This window comes from Oncorhynchus kisutch, unplaced genomic scaffold, assembly GCF_002021735.2.
Source record: "Oncorhynchus kisutch isolate 150728-3 unplaced genomic scaffold, Okis_V2 Okis03b-Okis08b_hom, whole genome shotgun sequence".
NCBI lineage: Eukaryota > Metazoa > Chordata > Actinopteri > Salmoniformes > Salmonidae > Oncorhynchus > Oncorhynchus kisutch.
Window position 1 is genome coordinate 4,866,920 of NW_022261980.1, and position 22,490 is coordinate 4,889,409.

The 22,490-nt window shown below is 46.3% G+C and overlaps 1 pseudogene; it reads right to left on the minus strand.

The window, feature by feature from the left end:
* Positions 1–705: 705 nt before the first annotated feature.
* The window catches only part of LOC116359567 (ceramide synthase 2-like), a 29,774-nt pseudogene continuing 7,989 nt past the window's right edge, over positions 706–22,490 (minus strand).

Genomic DNA, 22,490 nt, shown 5'->3' on the forward strand with positions numbered 1-22,490 from the left:
AGGAGAGAGGGAGAAAGAGATGGAAAGAGGGAGTAGGAGAGAAGGAGTAGGAGAGAGAAGGAGAGAGGGAGAATGAGAGGGGAGTAGGAGAGAGGGAGAAGGAGAGAGGGAGTAGGAAAGAAGGAGTAGGAGAGAAGGAGAGAGGGAGAAGGAGAGAGGGAGAGAGGGAGTAGGAGAGGGAGAGTAGGAGAGAGGGGAGTAGTTAGTGAAGGAGACAGGGAGTAGGAGAGAATGAGAAGGAGAGAGGAAGTAGGAGAGAGGGAGTAGTAGGAGAGGGAGAGTAGGAGAGAGGGAAGTAGTTAGTGAAGGAGACAGGGAGTAGGAGAGAATGAGAAGGAGAGAGGAAGTAGGAGAGAATGAGAAGGACTTGGAGAGAGACACAAACCTACCCCCCCCCCCCCCCCTATCTCTCTCCAAAACACACATCAATATCATCTGGAGGAGTCCATTGTGATATTGCCTCTCATTCATCTCCTGGTTGTCCATAACTAATCCCCATAGCCAGCAGAGGTTGAAATAAAACATGTAGACCGCTAGTGAATGAACGCAGCCCATAAACTATAAACCTTTGCCAGGCCTTGATGGATGAAGGGCTCAGGTGAAGCGTCCGTGTGGCACCGTTTTACCATGTGCTTGAGCACCACTTTTCTGCAACAATACTGAACTGATTAAATATGACGATGAACAAAAACACAAGGGTTTAGTGGTTTTTGGTTATCTGGTCTTTGTCTCATTGCTGTCTGAGGAGGGTTCCATGTGAAACTGTGCCATCGTCAACATTGTTTTCCTTGAAGATGAGAGGAGTTTGGACGTGGAAGAAACTACAGGCCAAGAAAAACGGTCTCTTTCTGTGTGTGAAGTATAATTTTTTTTGCCAGGCTACATTCCAAATTCTAGAGTCATAAATCTTGATCTAAATGTTTGTCTGCTTGCTGTTGTTTTTCCATATGGGATGGAATCTGTTTTGTGTTGTTCCAGCTTCTCCTATGACCTCGATCCCACCACTCCCTGCCTCTGGTGCAGGGCTCTGCCAATCACGACGCGAGCTTGGTCAGTAGACGGTTTTTTGATGGGCAGACGTTCTCCGAGAGAGATAAGTGTCTGAAGCAGCCGTTTGTTGCCCTCCTTTGTGCCCAGTCCAGAACTGTTGCCGTAACGATAACTGTCCTCCTCTTTTTCCTCTTCAGTCAGACTGCTTTCGTCACCATCCTCCTCATCATCACTTCTTTCATCTCTGGTCATCTGGAGTAGAGAGAGAGAGAAAGACACAGAGAGACAGAGACACACACAGAGAGAAAGAGAGAGAGACAGAGACACAGAGAGACAGAGACACACACAGAGAGACAGAGAGACAGAGAGAGAGAAAGAGAGAGAGAGAGAAAGACATAGAGAGACAGAGACAGACACAGAGAGACAGAGACACACAGAGAGACAGAGAGAGACAGGGAGACAGAGACAGAGAGAGACAGAGACAGAGAGAGAGAGAGCGAGAGAGAGCGCGAGAGAGAGAATGTACTCAAGACATTCATCAAGATATAATGCCACTTTCTACCTCAGAGACCATCATCATCTCTAACACAGTAGTTCCCATAGTTCTCTCTCTAAAGTGATTATTTGTGATCCAAGAAAATAAAACCAGTGTCTCAAGCCAGTACTCTGTCAAAAAAGAAATTAGCTGTGACCAACCATTTGGGAATCACTGCTCCTGCATCACAGTTCTGCGTAGCCCTATATCACTAAAACATTCACCTAAAAGTAGCATTGAAACCTGGGGCTGCATGTATTGAGCGTCTCAGAGCAGGAGTGCTGATCAAGGATGAGTTTAGCCTTTCAGATCACAATGACATGGATAGCTGATCCTAGATCAACACATACTCTGAGACGCTACCTACAGCCCTGAGCTATTTCAACTAACGTAGAAACCCAATTGGCAGCCTCTGATCAATCAAAGACACCTGGAGTTGAATCCATGGTAGGTCAGGTCAGTCTTTCAGACTTACCATAATAGACTCTATTCTTGAGCTGTCTGACCGCTCTGAGCCACATTGTGTTTTCCAGAAATATAATTATGTTCGGCACAATGCTAAATCTCCAATAATTATGTCCCAATGGCAACCCACTGTTGCCTTGTGACCTCGTGGGGGTTGAGTAATTGCCTCTGGCACCTTAGCTGTTTTCTGCCGTTGCCGTAGCTGACAGGGATCAAGCACCTTGCCAAGCACAACACAATTGCACACACACACACACACACACACACACACACACACACACACACACACACACACACACACACACACACAGTTCTAACTGCTCAGTTAGTAAGTCTACATACAGAATAAGAACAATGAAAAACAGGAGCATTGGGTCTTAGGCTAGATTCTAGACCACACTGACAGAGAACAGACACTGTAGTCATCTGACACTGTAGTCATCTGACAGAGAACAGACACTGTAGTCATCTGACAGAGAACAGACACTGTAGTCATCTGACACTGTAGTCATCTGACAGAGAACAGACACTGTAGTCATCTGACAGAGAACAGACACTGTAGTCATCTGACACTGTAGTCATCTGACAGAGAACAGACACTGTAGTCATCTGACACTGTAGTCATCTGACAGAGAACAGACACTGTAGTCATCTGACAGAGAACAGACACTGTAGTCAACTGACAGAGAACAGACACTGTAGTCAACTGACAGAGAACAAACACTGTAGTCAACTGACAGAGAACAGACACCGTAGTCAACTGACAGAGAACAGACACTGTAGTCAACTGACAGAGAACAAACACTGTAGTCAACTGACAGAGAACAGACACCGTAGTCATCTGACAGAGAACAGACACTGTAGTCATCTGACAGAGAACAGACACCGTAGTCATCTGACAGAGAACAGACACTGTAGTCATCTGACAGAGAACAGACACTGTAGTCATCTGACAGAGAACAGACACTGTAGTCAACTGACAGAGAACAGACACTGTAGTCATCTGACAGAGAACAGACACTGTAATCAACTGACAGAGAACAGACACTGTAGTCAACTGACAGAGAACAGACACTGGTGTAGCTGTCTGACAGAGAACAGACACTGGTGTAGCTGTCTGCACCACAGCACCAATCAGAAGCTACTGACCCATAACACCACATGGACGTCAATGCAGAAGGGCTGAGGTCTCTGTTACCCTCCACCCACATCAGACAGCACTGACTTTCAGAGACCACCTGTTGGCTATGCATGATCTAGTCAGGTCAGTCAAGCAGCTGTAGGCTGGGGCTCTATGTGTGTTTAGAGCAATGTTTCCCAGAACTCTCCTATAGTAGGATCCACTTACATCTAACATTTAACATTTTAGTCATTCAGCAACTTTAGTGCATTCATCTTCACATAGCTGGGTGAGACAACCACATATCAAATCAAAATCAAATCACATTTTATTGGTTGAGTAAACATATTTTGCAGATGTTATTAGGAGTGTAGTGAAATGCTTATGTTCCTAGCTCCAGCTGTGCAGTAATACCTAGCAACACAAAACAATACATGCAAATCCCAAAAATAATTAAATTAAGAAATATTACAATATAAATATATATGTACTGTAAAGGATGGTGTGTAGAGACAGTGTGGACAGTATATGCATAGAAAAAGTGTGTGCAGCAGTACTAGTACACCTGTTTCATCTGGTCAACTCATCATCAACCTCTGGTCAACCCTTCATCATCCTCTGGTCAACCCCTCATCAACCTCTCTGGTCAACCCATCATCAACCTCTGGTCAACCCTTCATCAACCTCTGGTCAACCCATCATCAACCTCTGGTCAACCCATCATCAACCTCTGGTCAACCCTTCATCAATCTCTGGTCGACCCTTCATCAATCTCTGGTCGACCCCTCATCAACCTCTGGTCGACCCCTCATCAACCTCTGGTCGACCCCTCATCAACCTCTGGTCGACCCCTCATCAACCTCTGGTCGACCCCTCATCAACCTCTGGTCGACCCCTCATCAACCTCTGGTCGACCCTTCATCAACCTCTGGTCAACCCATCATCAACCTCTGGTCAACTCATCATCAAGTTGGTATTCTGTCAGTTTGTACTATCACAGTCGTAGCAAGATCATGTTCTGTCAAGTCAGTGCTAGTAGGAAAATACTTTAAAATACTTGATTCATTTAATAAGGTACTATTTGAAGAGGTAGGGTTTCATGTGTCTTTAGAAGATAGCCAGGGACTCTGCTGTCCTAGCTCCAGGCGGAGGCTGGTTCCACCATTGGGGTGCCAGGAGTGAGAAGAGCATTGACTAGGCTGAGTGGTAGCTGACCCCCCCCCCCCCCCCATAGGTTATTCCACTTATTTGTCTTATCTAAAAACCAGCACACCTAATTCCAACTAATCAAGAATGTGATGATTAGTTGACCAGATGAAACAGGTATGCTAGTACTGGGGTAGATCAGTGGAAGACCACCTGTTGATAGAAGTAGAACGGCTGGGGGACTCAGAGAGCGCTTTGGGGACCACTGGTTTGAGTGTCAGACTGGTATGATTCAGGCCTGCTTGAAGTGGTGACGTTGTGACCAAGTGATGGCCGTCATAAAGGGAATGGGTGAAGAGTGGAAAAGAAAGAGTGAAATAAACCACTGCCAAAAGGATGACTCACTTTGCCGAAGAGGAACTTCTTGACCATGCGCAGGATGAGGTAGGCCCAGAAGATGTGCAGGAACAGGAGGACCACCAGCATGACGTTGAAGAAGTAGTAACCAAAGAACGGGGGGTACTGGAGTGTGGGGTACACCCACGTACAGTGGATCAGCCTGGAATGACGTAACCGATACAGACAATGATGCTGATGATGGTAATGCATTTTATTTGCAAGATACTTTTTCACAAACCCGAAGTGTGATACAGACTACTAGATATGATAAGCTCTGTTAAACATTGAAACTTGTCCTGGGTGGTGTTCAGTGTGCATGGAACGTGGGAAAACAACGTGAAGCAGAGGCGGTATAACCAGTAAGAATTCAATAAGATTGTTTTTCCTATTTAAAAATGTTTTTGCTTTTCATGCCTCCTAAACACAAGCCTTTGTGAAGAAAATAATGGCTACTCTTTGCTTTATAGGGGTTTTTCATTATTGAAATAAGTAGGTAAATACTATGTAACTATCTGTACAAAAATGATAGCTAAGAAATCTGATATTCTGTCAATTGGTAAGTTAGGTCCATGAGAGAAAGGGGACATTGTTCAGCTTTTCAGCTTTCGTGCTCATTCAATGCCGTCCAATTCAGGAAAGATTAACCAGTTGCGGAAATATTGGGTCGTATTCAATAGGCACCAGACTGAAACAGGAAGGAGAAACCTGAGCCTGACCAAACAGAAACATTGGGTCGTATTCAAAGGCACCAGACTGAAACAGGAAGGGGAAACCTGAGCCTGACCAAACAGAAACATTGGGTCGTATTCAAAGGCACCAGACTGAAACAGGAAGGGGAAACCTGAGCCTGACCAAACAGAAACATTGGGTCGTATTCAATAGGCACCAGACTGAAACAGGAAGGGGAAACCTGAGCCTGACCAAACAGAAACATTGGGTCGTATTCAATAGGCACCAGACTGAAACAGGAAGGGGAAACCTGAGCCTGACCAAACAGAAACATTGGGTCGTATTCAATAGGCACCAAACTGAAACAGGAAGGGAAACCTGAGCCTGACCAAACAGAAACATTGGGTCTTTTCAATAGGCACCAGACTGAAACAGGAAGGGGAAACCTGAGCCTGACCAAACAGAAACATTGGGTCTTTTCAATAGGCACCAGACTGAAACAGGAAGGGGAAACCTGAGCCTGACCAAACAGAAACATTGGGTCGTATTCAACAGGCACCAGACTGAAACAGGAAGGGGAAACCTGAGCCTGACCAAACAGAAACATTGGGTCGTATTCAATAGGCACCAGACTGAAACAGGAAGGGGAAACCTGAGCCTGACCAAACAGAAACATTGGGTCGTATTCAACAGGCACCAGACTGAAACAGGAAGGAGAAACCTGAGCCTGACCAAACAGAAACATTGGGTCGTATTCAATAGGCACCAGACTGAAACAGGAAGGGGAAACCTGAGCCTGACCAAACAGAAACATTGGGTCGTATTCAATAGGCACCAGACTGAAACAGGAAGGGAAACCTGAGCCTGACCAAACAGAAACATTGGGTCGTATTCAATAGGCACCAGACTGAAACAGGAAGGGGAAACCTGAGCCTGACCAAACAGAAACATTGGGTCGTATTCAATAGGCACCAGACTGAAACAGGAAGGGAAACCTGAGCCTGACCAAACAGAAACATTGGGTCGTATTCAATAGGCACCAGACTGAAACAGGAAGTGGAAACCTGAGCCTGACCAAACAGAAACATTGGGTCGTATTCAATAGGCACCAGACTGAAACAGGAAGGGGAAACCTGAGCCTGACCAAACAGAAACATTGGGTCGTATTCAAAGGCACCAGACTGAAACAGGAAGGGGAAACCTGAGCCTGACCAAACAGAAACATTGGGTCGTATTCAATAGGCACCAAACTGAAACAGGAAGGGAAACCTGAGCCTGACCAAACAGAAACATTGGGTCGCATTCAATAGGCACCAGACTGAAACAGGAAGGGGAAACCTGAGCCTGACCAAACAGAAACATTGGGTCGTATTCAATAGGCACCAGACTGAAACAGGAAGGGGAAACCTGAGCCTGACCAAACAGAAACATTGGGTCGTATTCAAAGGCACCAGACTGAAACAGGAAGGGGAAACCTGAGCCTGACCAAACAGAAACATTGGGTCGTATTCAATAGGCACCAAACTGAAACAGGAAGGGAAACCTGAGCCTGACCAAACAGAAACATTGGGTCGCATTCAATAGGCACCAGACTGAAACAGGAAGGGGAAACCTGAGCCTGACCAAACAGAAACATTGGGTCGTATTCAATAGGCACCAGACTGAAACAGGAAGGGAAACCTGAGCCTGACCAAACAGAAACATTGGGTCGTATTCAATAGGCACCAGACTGAAACAGGAAGGGGAAACCTGAGCCTGACCAAACAGAAACATTGGGTCGTATTCAAAGGCACCAGACTGAAACAGGAAGGGGAAACCTGAGCCTGACCACACACAGAAACATTGGGTTGTATTCAATAGGCACCAGACTGAAACAGGAAGGGAAACCTGAGCCTGACCAAACAGAAACATTGGGTCGTATTCAATAGGCACCAGACTGAAACAGGAAGGGGAAACCTGAGCCTGACCAAACAGAAACATTGGGTCGTATTCAATAGGCACCAGACTGAAACAGGAAGGGGAAACCTGAGCCTGACCAAACAGAAACATTCGTTTTCATTTTTGGGGCTGACTACAGAGCTGGAAAAATATAGAATTCAAATATGTGGGGGAAAAAAGGAAACGTTTGTTTTCGCTTTCAGTTGCATAACCTTTTTCTACGGTGTGCACTAATGAATACGACCCTGGTTTACTTTCTCTGCAGAGAACAGAACATTATGTTTTGCAAAGTTCAACGTGTCTTTGTTTGGCCTTTCAGAGTGAAATGAGATGGTTGATTGTTTCTCACAGGAGAGGTAGACAGAACATAATTCAATAAATATTGGCTTCTGTATCACTGAGCACTCATGAGACAAAGACATTCCCCTGACAATCACTCCTCCTGTGTGCCAACTGGTGAACATACAATAGAGAGAGAGACACACACACGCACACGCGCACGCACACGCACACACACACACACACACACACACACAGCTAGGGTTCGTCAGTTGCCTTACCAGAATGGGAAGATGACCAGTCGGGTTACCATGAACACAATGGCAAACACCACAAAGAGACTGTTGCAGGTTCTCTCCCATTTGGCGTAGTTAAACAACTTGGCAGACTGGGGTAGGAGAGAGAAGAGAGAAAAACACACAGTGAGTCTCCCCTCTACCAGAAACACACGGCACAGCTCACTCTGTGGGGGTGTTCTCTATGCACCCGTTTCTCTTCAGTGCACTACTGTTAACATGAACCCTATGTTTACCAGTGGGCCATTTGGGACGTAACCGTTGCTCTGGATAAAAGTGTCTGCCACTCTTGGCCTCCCGAGTGGCTCAGTGGTCTAAGGCACGGCATCGCAGTGCTAGCTGTGCCACCAGAGATTTTGGGTTCGGGTCCAGGCTCTGTCGCAGCCGGCCGCGAACCGGGAGACCCATGGGGCGGCGCACAATTGGCCCAGCGTCGTGCGGGTTAGGGGAGGGTTTGGAGGGCAGGGATGTCCTTGTCCCATCGGGCACTAGCAACTCCTGTGGCGGGCTGGGCGCAGCGCACGCTGACACGGTGGCCAGGTGTACAGTGTTTCCTCCGACACATTGGTGCGGCTGGCTTCCGGGTGAATGTTCAGTGTGTCAAGAAGCAGTGCGGCTTGGTTGGGTTAAGTTTAGGTGGACGCATGGCTCTCGACCTTCACCTCTCCCGAGTCCGTACGGGAGTTTCAGCGATGAGACAAGACTTTATCTACCAGTTGGATACCACAAAATTCGGGAGATAAAGGGGTCAAATAAAAATATATAAATAAAAAAAGTGTCTGCCACACACCACCAGAACACACCACACACCACACAAACACCACTACACACCACACAGAACACACTACACACCACACACCACACAGAACACACTACCACCCACACAGAAAACTACAACACCCCCACACACCACACAGAACACACTACACACCACACAGAACACACTACCACACACAACAGAACACACTACCACACACACACAAACACACTACACCACCACACAGACACACTACCACACCACCACAACCCACACGAACACACACTACCACACCACACAGAAACCACTACACCACACACAGAACACCACTAGCACCACCCACACACAGAACACACTACACACCACAGCAGAACACACTACACAGCCACACACACACAGAACACACTAACACCACACAGAAAACACCTACACACACACAGACACATTCACTACACACACACACAGAGACACACTACACAGCCACACAGAACACACTACACACCACACAGAACACACTACAACACACACAGAACAGACAACTACACACCACACAGAACACACTACACACACACAGAACACACTACACTACACCACACAGAACACACTACACACCACACAGAACACACTACAACACACACACACAGAACACACTACACACCACACGAACACACTACACACCACACAGAACACCTACACACCACACAGAACACACTACACACCACACAGAACACCACTACACACCACACAGAACACACTACACAACCACACAGAACACACTACACACCACACAGAACACACTACACACCACACAGAACACACTACACACCACACAGAACACACTACACACCCACACAGAACACACTACACACCACACAGAACACACTACACACCACCAAACCACACTACACACCACACAGAACACACTACACACACACAGAACACCCTACACACCACACAGAACACACTACACACCACACAGAACACACTACACACCACACAGAACACACTACACACCACACAGAACACACTACACACCACACAGAACACACACAACACACACCACACAGAACACACTACACACCACACAGAACACACTACACACCACACAGAACACACTACACACCACACAGAACACACTACACACCACACAGAACACACTACACACCACACAGAAACACACAACACCACACAGAACACACTACACACCACACAGAACACACTACACACCACACAGAACACACTACACACCACACAGAACACACTACACACCACACAGAACACACTACACACCACACAGAACACACTACACACCACAACAGAACACACTACACACCACACAGAACACACTACACACCACACAGACACACTACACCACCACACAGAACACACTACACACCACACAGAACACACTACACACCACACAGAACACACTACACACCACACAGAACACACTACACACCACACAGACACACCACACACTACACACCACACATAACACACTACACACCACACAGAACACACTACACACACACACAGAACACACTACACACCACACAGAACACACTACACACCACACAGAACACACTACACACCACACAGAACACACTACACACCACACAGAACACACTACACACCACACAGAACACACCACACACTACCACCAACCACACTACACACCACACAGAACACACTACCACCACACACAGAACACACTACACACCACACAGAACACACTACACACCACACAGAACACACTACACACACCACAGAACAACACTACACACCACACAGAACACACTACACACCACACAGAACACACTACACACCACACAGAACACACTACACACCACACAGAACACACTACACACCACACAGAACACACTACACACCACACAGAACACACTACACACCACACAGAACACACACCACACAGAACACACACACCACACACCACAGAACACACTACCACCACACAGAACACACTACACCACACACAAGAACACACTACACACCACACAGAACACACTACACAACACACAGAACACACACACCACACACACAGAACACACACTACACACCACACAGAACACACCACACAGAACACACTACACACCACACAGAACACACTACACACCACACAGAACACACTACACACCACACAGAACACACTACACACCACACAGAACACACTACACACACACAGAACACACACTACACCACACAGAACACACTACACACCCACAGAACACACTACAACACCACACAGAACACACTACACACCACACAGAACACACTACACACCACACAGAACACACTACACACCACACAGAACACACTACACACCACACAGAACACACCACACACTACACACCACACAGAACACACTACACACCACACAGAACACACTACACACCACACAGAACACACTACACACCACACAGAACACACTACACACCACACAGAACACACTACACACCACACAGAACACACTACACACCACACAGAACACACTACACACCACACAGAACACACTACACACTACACAGAACACACTACCACACCACACAGAACACACTACACACCACACAGAACACACTACACACCACACACACCCACACACCACACACTACACCACACACACACACACACACAGAACACACTACACACACACAGAACACACTACACACCACACAGAACACACTACACACCACACACACAGAACACACTACACACCACACAGAACACACTACACACCACACAAGAACACACTACACACCACACACACCACACACCACACACTACACACACACACACACACACACAGAACACCACTACACACACACAGAACACACTACACACCACACAGAACACACTACACACCACACCACACAGAAACACACTACACACCACACAGAACACACCACACAGAACACACTACACACACAACAGAACACACTACACACCACACAGAACACACACCACACACACACACACACAGAACACACTACACACACACAGAACACACTTACACACCCACACAGAACACACTACACACACACAGAAACACCACACACCACACAGAACACACTACACACCACACAGAACACACCACACACCACACAGAACACACCACACACACCACACTACACACCACACAGAACACACCACACACCACACAGAACACACCACCACACACCACACAGAACACACCACACACCACACAGAACACACTACACACCACACACTACACACCACACACTACACACCACACACCACACACCACACACTACACACCACACAGAACACACCACACACCACACAGAACACACTACACACCACACAGAACACACCACACACCACACAGAACACACCACACACCACACACTACACACCACACAGAACACACCACACACCACACAGAACAAACCACACACCACACAGACACACCACACACCACACACTACACACCACACAGAACCACACCACACACCACACAGAACACACCACACACCACACACTACACACCACACAGAACACACTACACACCACACAGAACACACCACACACCACACACCACACAGAACACACTACACACCACACAGAACACACCACACACCACACAGAACACACCACACACCACACACCACACAGAACACACCACACACCACACACTACACACCACACAGAACACACTCACACCACACAGAACACCACCACACACCACACAGAACACACCCACACACCACACACTACACACCACACAGAACACACCACACACCACACCACCACACACTACACACCACACAGAACACACCACACACTACACACCACACACACCACACACTACACACCACACAGAACACACTACACACCACACACACCACACACTACACACCACACAGAACACACCACACACTACACACCACACACACCACACACTACACACCACACAGAACACACTACACACCACACAGAACACACTACACACCACACAGAACACACTACACACCACACAGAACACACTACACACCACACAAGAACACACCCACAGAACACACCACACAGAACACACCACACACTACACACCACACAGAACACACCACACACTACCACACACACACACAGAACACACCACACACTACACACACACCACACAGGAACACACCACACACTACACACACACACACAGAACACACTACACACCACACAGAACACACCACACACTACACACACACCACACAGACACACTACACACCACACAGAACACACCACACACTACACACACACCACCACCAGAACACACCACACACTACACACCACACAGAACACACACACCACTACACACACCACACACAGAACACACTACACACCACACAGAACACACTACACACTACACAGAACACACTACACACCACACAGAACACACTACACACCACACAGAACACCACTACACACTACACAGAACACACTACACACCACACAGAACACACTACAAACACCACACAGAACACACTACACACTACACACCACACAGAACACACCACACACTACACACCACACAGAACACACCACACACTACACACCACACAGAACACACCTACACTACTACACACCACACCCACTACACACCACACACACCACACACTACACACACACACACAGAACACACTACACACCACACCACAGAACACACCACAACTACACACCACACCCACCACACACTACACACACCACACCCAGAACACACTACATAGAACACACCACACAGAACACACCACACACCACACAGAACACACCACACACCGAACACACCACACAGAACACACCACACACCACACACAGAACACATCACACACCACACAGAACACACCACACACAGAACACACCACACACCACACAGAACACACCACACACAGACCACACCACACACCACACAGAACACACAGAACACACACAACCACACACCACACACAGACACTCCACATGGTAGCAAGACCCTCTAGCAGGACAGTCGGAGGCATCGTGGATGAGCATCACCAGGGTTCCTATACGGATGTAGTTGACACACCAAGAGAAAGGACAGCAGTGTCAGGTGGCCAAATGGTGGATGATCTGTTCCTTAAAGTCCTAGAGGAGACAACACAACAAACATCTTCACCTGTGGCTGTTGTTTCTGTTGCTACTGTTGTTATTCTACAACGTGTCCTCAAAATCACTTGATAGTGTAACATGCATAACTAAGCAGGCAGATGGACAATGTTAGGCAGGTTGGAACAACTAATATAGTGGAAAAGATAATTAACTGTAATTGCTTATGAGTAGCCAACTGCAAAATGTCTCATACATTCTACTTTTCATCTCCATAAGATATTTAATATGCTGGCCTGTCAGAGGTGGCAGGCAGGCCACTATCTAATTAGAACTGCAGTAGGTAACTAATGTGAGAAAGCAGAGCTTCTCAGTTAAACGGGTCAGAGAGTGGAAGATAATGCAGGTGTATGGGAAAGAAAGCAGAGCTTGAGAAAAGCCCATAGGGCTGGCAGGGACTGGCATCCCCGACTCTCACCTTCCTCTTGACATCAAAGTGACTCTGAAGAGAAGCGAACCATAGAAGCTCATCTCCAGGATGTAGTACCAGTACTGAGAATCCAGCATAGTCTATAGAGAGAGAGAGGAGAGAGAGGTGTGTAGAGAGAGAGAGAGAGAGACAGAGACAGAGAGAGAGAGAGAGAGAGAGAGAGGTGTGTAGAGAGAGAGAGAGGTGTGTAGAGAGAGAGAGAGAGAGGAGGTGTGTAGAGAGAGAGAGAGAGAGAGAGAGTGTGTAGAGAGAGAGAGAGAGGAGAGAGAGAGAAGAGAGAGAGAGAGAGAGAGAGAGAGGAGAGAGAGAGAGAGAGAGAGAAAGATGGTCCGCTCACCAACGCAAAGACTTCACAAAATGGGACAAACACCAAATTGAGACTCTGCACGCAGAATTCTGCAAAAATATCCTGCGTGTACAACGTAGAACACCAAATAATGCATGCAGAGCAGAATTAGGCCGATACCCACTAATTATCAAAAATCCAGAAAAGAGCTGTTAAATTCTACAACCACCTAAAAGGAAGCGATTCACAAACCTTCCATAACAAAGCCATCACCTACAGAGAGATGAACCTGGAGAAGAGTCCCCTAAGCAAGCTGGTCCTGGGGCTCTGTTCACAAACACAAACACACACTACAGAGCCCCAGGACAGCAGCACAATTAGACCCAACCATTTCATGAGAAAACAAAAAGATAACTACTTAACACATTGGAAAGAATTAACAAAAAAACAGAGCAAACTAGAATGCTATTTGGCCCTACACAGAGAGTACACAGCGGCAGAATACCTGACCACTGTGACTGACCCAAAATTAAGGAAAGCCTTGACTATGTACAGACTCAGTGAGCATAGCCTTGCTATTGAGAAAGGCCGCCGTAGGCAGACTTGGCTCTCAAGAGAAGACAGGCTATGTGCTCACTGCCCACAAAATGAGGTGGAAACTGAGCTGCACTTCCTAACCTCCTGCCCAATGTATGACCATATTAGAGAGACATATTTCCCTCAGATTACACAGATCCACAAAGAATTCGAAAACAAATCCAATCTCCCATATCTACTGGGTGAAATTCCACAGTTGTGCCATCACAGCAGCAAGATTTGTGACCTGTTGCCACGAGAAAAGGGCAACCAGTGAAGAACAAACACCATTGTAAATACAAACCCATATTTATGCTTATTTATTTTATCTTGTGTCCTTTAGCCATTTGTACATTGTTAGAACACTGTATATATATAAAATATGACATTTGTAATGTCTTTACTGTTTTGAAACTTCTGTATGTGTAATGTTTACTGTTCATTTTTGTTGTTTTTCACTTTATATATTCACTTTGTATGTTGTCTACCTCACTTGCTTTGGCAATGTTAACACATGTTTCCCATGCCAATAAAGCCCTTGAATTGAATTGAATTGAAAGACAGAGAGAGAGAGAGAGAGTGTGTGTAGAGAGAGAGAGAGAGAGATGTTGTAGAGAGAGAGAGAGAGATGTGTAGAGAGAGAGAGAGAGATGTGTAGAGAGAGAGAGAGAGAGGGAGAGAGAGAGAGGTGTGTAGAGAGAGAGAGAAAGGTGTGTAGAGAGAGAGAGAGAGAGGTGTGTAGAGAGAGAGACAGAGAGAGAGAAACAGAGACAGAGACAGAAGAGAGAGAGGTGTGTAGAGAGAGAGGTGTGTAGAGAGAGAGAGAGAGAGAGAGGTGTGTAGAGAGAGAGAGAGAGAGGTGTGTAGAGAGAGAGAGAGAGAGAGAGAGAGAGAGAGAGGTGTGTGTAGAGAGAAAAAGAGAGAGAGGTGTGTAGAGAGAGAGAGAGAGAGGTGTGTAGAGAGAGAGAGAGAGAGATGTGTAGAGAGAGAGAGAGAGGTGTAGAGAGAGAGAGAGAGAGAGAGAGACAGAGACAGAGACAGAGACAGAGACAGAGACAGAGACAGAGACAGAGAGAGAGAGAGAGAGAGAGAGAGAGGTGTGTAGAGAGAGGGAGAGAGAGAGAGATGTGTAGAGAGAGAGATGTGTAGAGAGAGAGAGGGAGAGAGAGACAGAGACAGAGACAGAGACAGAGACAGAGACAGAGACAGAGAGAGGTGTGTAGAGAGAGAGAGGGAGAGAGAGAGAGAGAGAGAGAGAGAGAGGGAGAGAGAGAGAGAGAGAGATGTGTAGAGAGAGAGAGAGAGATGTGTAGAGAGAGAGGGAGAGAGAGAGAGAGAGACAGAGACAGAGACAGAGACAGAGACAGAGACAGAGACAGAGATAGAGAGAGAGAGAGAGAGAGAGAGAGAGAGAGAGAGAGAGAGAGAGAGAGAGAGAGAGAGAGAAACACCAGTAACAGGTAACATAATCTTACAGTGCCATGAATGAATCACATTCCAACAGAACAGACTCCAAACAAAGAGCTTTCCAAATCCCTTCTCCTATGCCTGAGTGTTTGCGTCTGAAATGGCACCGTATTCCCTATACAGTGCAAAGGCCTCTGTTCAAAAGTAATGCACTAAATAGGGAGCTATTTAGAACGGAGACAGTGTCTCTAGCTGGGGCAGCCATCGAGCATCTTAGAGTAGTGTAGCCATCGAGCATCTTAGAGTAGTGTAGCCATCGAGCATCTTAGAGTAGTGTAGCCATCGAGCATCTTAGAGTAGTGTAGCCATCGAGCATCTTAGAGTAGTGTAGCCATCGAGCATCTTAGAGTAGTGTAGCCATCGAGCATCTTAGAGTAGTGTAGCCATCGAGCATCTTAGATTAGTGTAGCCATCGAGCATCTTAGAGTAGTGTAGCCATTGAGCATCTTAGAGTAGTGTAGCCATCGAGCATCTTAGAGTAGTGTAGCCATCGGGCATCTTAGAGTAGTGTAGCCATCGAGCATCTTAGAGTAGTGTAGCCATCGAGCATCTTAGAGTAGTGTAGCCATCGAGCATCTTAGAGTAGTGTAGCCATCGAGCATCTTAGAGTAGTGTAGCCATCGGGCATCTTAGAGTAGTGTAGCCATCGAGCATCTTAGAGTAGTGTAGCCATCGAGCATCTTAGAGTAGTGTAGCCATCGAGCATCTTAGAGTAGTGTAGCCATCGGGCATCTTAGAGTAGTGTAGCCATCAAGCATCTTAGAGTAGTGTAGCCATCGAGCATCTTAGAGTAGTGTAACCATCGAGCATCTTAGAGTAGTGTAGCCATCGAGCATCTTAGAGTAGTGTAGCCATCGAGCATCTTAGAGTAGAGTGATGATTTAAGATCAGTTTGGACTTTTAGATCACAATGAATAACACAGGGGACAACTGGTCATAGATCAGCAGATCCTACTTAAAGTCCCCTGTTTCAAGGACAGTTTTTTCCATCTACGTAACATCTGAAACATCTGAAACTTTCTGTCCAAAAATGATGCCAAAAAATGAATCTATGCTTTTGTCACTTCTAGATTAGACTACTGCAATGCTCTCCTTTCCAGCTACCCGGATAAAGCACAAAATAAACTTCAGTTAGTGCTAAAAAACAGCTGCTGGAATCTTGAAAAGAACCCCAAAATTTGATCATATTACTCCAGTGCTAGCCTCTCTATACTGGCTTCCTGTCAAGGCAAGGGCTGATTTCAAGGTTTTACTGCTAACCTACAAAGCATTACATGGACTTGCTCCTACCTATCTTTCTGATTTGGTCCTGCCGTACATACCTACACGTACGCTGCAGTCACAAGACCCCACGGGTTCGTGCTGGGGGGAGATATTCGTGGGCTATACTCTGCCTTTTCTCAGTAGTAAGTTGGTGGTTGAAGATATCCCTCTAGTGGTGTGGTTATATCCTGCTTGGTTGGCCCTGTCCGGAGGTATAGTCGGATGGGCCCACAGTGTCTCCCGTCCCCTCATGTCTCAGCCGCCAGTAATTATGCTGCAGTAGTTTGTGTCGGGGGGCTAAGGTCAGTCTGTTATATCTGCAGTATTTCTCTTGTCTTATCCGGTGTCTTGTGTGAATTTAAGTATGCTCTCTCTAATTCTCTCTCTCTCTCTCTTTCTCTCGGAGGACCTGAGCCCTAGGACCATGCCTCAGGACTACCTGGCCTGATGACTCCTTGCTGTCCCCAGTCCACTTGGTCGTACTGCTGCTCCAATTTCAACTGTTCTGCCTGCGGCTATGGAAACCTGATCTGTTCACCGGACGTGTTACGGCTATGAAAAGCCAACTGAGCCAACTGTTGCACCCTCTACAACCACTGTCATTATTATTATTTGACCCTGCTGGTCATCTATGAACGTTTGAACATCTTGGCCATGCACTGTTAAAATCTCCACCCAGCACCCGATGGTCACACCTCAGAGCCTGTCCTCTCTAGGTTTCCTCCTAGGTTCCTGCCTTTCTAGGGAGTTTTTCCTAGCCACTGTGCTTCTATATCTGCATTGTTTGCTGTTTGGGGTTTTAGACTGGGTTTCTGTACAGCACTTTAACATCGGCTGATGTAAAAAGGCCTTTATAAATACAGTGCCTTGCGAAAGTATTCGGCCCCCTTGAACTTTGCGACCTTTTGCCACATTTCAGGCTTCAAACATAAAGATATAAAACTGTATTTTTTTGTGAAGAATCAACAACAAGTGGGACACAATCATGAAGTGGAACGACAATATTATTGGATATTTCAAACTTTTTTAACAAATCAAAAACTGAAAAATATGGGTGTGCAAAATTATTCAGCCCCCTTAAGTTAATACTTTGTAGCGCCACCTTTTGCTGCGATTACAGCTGTAAGTCGCTTGGGGTATGTCTCTATCAGTTTTGCACATCGAGAGACTGACATTTTTTCCCATTCCTCCTTGCAAAACAGCTCGAGCTCAGTGAGGTTGGATGGAGAGCATTTGTGAACAGCAGTTTTCAGTTCTTTCCACAGATTCTCGATTGGATTCAGGTCTGGACTTTGACTTGGCCATTCTAACACCTGGATATGTTTATTTTTGAACCATTCCATTGTAGATTTTGCTTTATGTTTTGGATCATTGTCTTGTTGGAAGACAAATCTCCGTCCCAGTCTCAGGTCTTTTGCAGACTCCATCAGGTTTTCTTCCAGAATGGTCCTGTATTTGGCTCCATCCATCTTCCCATCAATTTTAACCATCTTCCCTGTCCCTGCTGAAGAAAAGCAGGCCCAAACCATGATGCTGCCACCACCATGTTTGACAGTGGGGATGGTGTGTTCAGGGTGATGCGCTGTGTTGCTTTTACGCCAAACATAACGTTTTGCATTGTTGCCAAAAAGTTCAATTTTGGTTTCATCTGACCAGAGCACCTTCTTCCACATGTTTGGTGTGTCTCCCAGGTGGCTTGTGGCAAACTTTAAACAACACTTTAGGAGGCGCCACCTGGGACGTGACCTGCTTTAAACCCCAGGCAACATTGTTAGGTGTGGAGCCTGATCAAACATAATCCTATTGTCTCCGTTCCAGTTTGGGTGACATCATCATTCCTTTGATTAGAACCTGGCACCCAGTAAAGACTGAACAGCAATCTAAGCCACACATTCCCCCACTTGTTAAAGATACATTTAAAAACAGTCTCACTACTAAATATGGACGTGTGTATTTTGGACCTGAGAATCAGCATTATCGACTAGTTTTATATGTTTTATGTGTGACTCAGAGATCTGGACATGGTTAGGAAACGTCAGCCAAGCTGCGCCTGTTCAAGTATGATATGTGGTTTTTCTTCCTGGTTGGTTATACTAGTGTGGAGACACGTGAGAAGAGTAAGGGGAGTGTGAAAGCTCTTCAAAATCACCCTGGTAAATGACCAGTAGCGCTGAGCGATTAGCCCAAAAAATGTAACAACTAATTGGTCAACGTCAGTTCAATTATTTGATTTTTTTCTGTGAGGTCAATGTGCAGTTTCTCTAGAGAGAAATCAGATCAAGCCTAAACTGTGCGATGTAGTAGGGCGGTCACTACCATCATGGCACTGTTATTCACTGTTTTATTCTGTGTTGTTTCAGCATTCAATCCACATAATGCATACAGAAACCAGAAATCCTGATCATTTTATTAATAATCGAACTGACCTCAAAAAGCACTAATTGCTCAGTACTAGAACACACACACACACACACACACACACACACACACACACACACACACACACACACACACACACACACACACACACACACACACACACACACACACACACACACACACACACACACACATACACACCTGTTTTGGAAATCCATTCCACACTTCCCACGTATCATAAAACCATTCTTTCTGAAAAACAAAACAAAAGGAGACACATGCAGTGATCTTTAAAGAACATTACAGGACAATCTCATCATGATGCTTTCAATTTCAACTGGCATTGCCCTCGAGGCCTTCAGACACTTGCTGAAGCCATCACCGTCAAATTCCCATAGAGCTCATCTCTCTGTCCTCTCCTCCCCTCTTCCCCTTATCCGCCTCTCCCCTCCTTCACTTCAGGGCAGAAGGACTGAAAAGAAGTTCTCCATTTCAGCTCAGCTCAGATAATATTTTTATCCAGCAATTGAGTCTTCCACTTTGACCTCCTCCCTGCTTTTACCTGGGACAACCTGTTAAAGTTCAACTTTGAGGATGTTCATTTGATGTGTAGAACATATCATAAAGTGTTAGGAATTTGTATTTGCTGTGTGTTTTGGTGGTACTGAATGTAACAGAGTTAAGACACAGTAACCTCACTCCACATCTTGAAATCTCTCCACACGCACTGAATCGCAATCTTGTAAAGACTTGTGTTTGTGAAGCAGAGGATCACTAGAGTCACTACTCACATCATACAGGGACACAACTCCTCCAATTAACGCCAACAGATAGAACACAAACCTCCAACTGCAAGACAGAGACAGAGACCGAGACAGACAAGGGACAATACTATAAGAAGAAGAAAACCACTACTGAGTGAAGGTGAAGATGTGGAATAAACATACTCTCACACACAACACACAGTTTTACCTAGCCTCTCTGAACTTCTTCAGTACTCCGGGACGATCCTGGTTTCTTCTCTTTCTGAACCAGCGCTCCACCTGCCTAACGCACCAGCCGCTCTTCTTAGACAGACCATCTATAACTGCCTGGGAGGGAGGGAGGGAGGGAGGGAGGGAGAGTTCAGAACCAAGTGTGTTTGATTAGCGCCAGCTGCCAGCTAAACAGGACTACTAACCCTTATGCTAAGTTGACTTCAATTCATTGATGTAAATCAGATGTCACCAAATTCACCTTAGTAGAGCAAATTTGTCCCCACTAGCTGGCTACTTGTTTCATTTCGCTGGCTACTTGAGATTTCGGTAAGACACTGGACCATGAGCAAAATAACCATCAGGGTATTTAGATCTGAGAGAGAGGTCTCGTGGTGTGAGGTTTCAATAATCCCCTCAAAGACTGTCAGGACCGTCTGATGATATACACACATCAGGCGGCTCACACACACACGCACGCAGATGCACACAGATGTGTGGAAATTCGCACACACAAGCACACATAGCCACACAAATGTGTGTGCGTACACACACAAGCGCATATAGACGCATTGACACAAAGACTTACACATCCGCTCGCACACACACACCTCATGTGGAGAGATGGGTAAAGGGCGAAAGTCATGTGGATAAACATTACCATCCCTCATGACCACATGGTGAGTCATGGACCAAAACATTTGGCCTGGAGCATAGTATCTGCATTAGAGGTTGGTTAGCTGGACATCTGGGTGATGTACACGATCACAGGTCTGAACAGCAGATATACTGTATGATAGAACCCCTGTCTGAGCCAGAATGGCCCACAGGGCTGGAGCCCATCCCCTATACCTGTAGCCTGAGGCAACTGGACATGATACAAGTACACCCCCTGGACAGGTGAATTCACTTGAATCCAACCAAATTTACTTGAATTTCTATCGCAGTGCCGTATGCTACAATCCAGCTCCTTAATGCTGACTCCCTAGCAGAGCAGCGTCAGGAAATATTTGTTGTCTTTGGTATGACTAGACCAGGGATCAAACCCCCAACCTTCCAATCACAGGGCTGACACTCTAACCACATGGCCAATGAGTTGGTCAGAGCATCAGCATCCTCCAACCAGGATTTCAGGAGTGTCAGATAGGCAGGGTGCCAGATGGCAGGGTTTGACCAGAGTGACAGATATGCAGGGTTTTGGCAGGGTGCCAGATGGGCAGGGTTTGACCAGAGTGACAGATGGGCAGGGTTTGACCAGAGTGACAGATGGGCAGGGTTTGACCAGAGTGACAGATGGGCAGGGTTTGTACTATTCATTAGAATGTGTATGATCTCATAGTGCAATGACGTTGAATATTGACACTAATAATTAG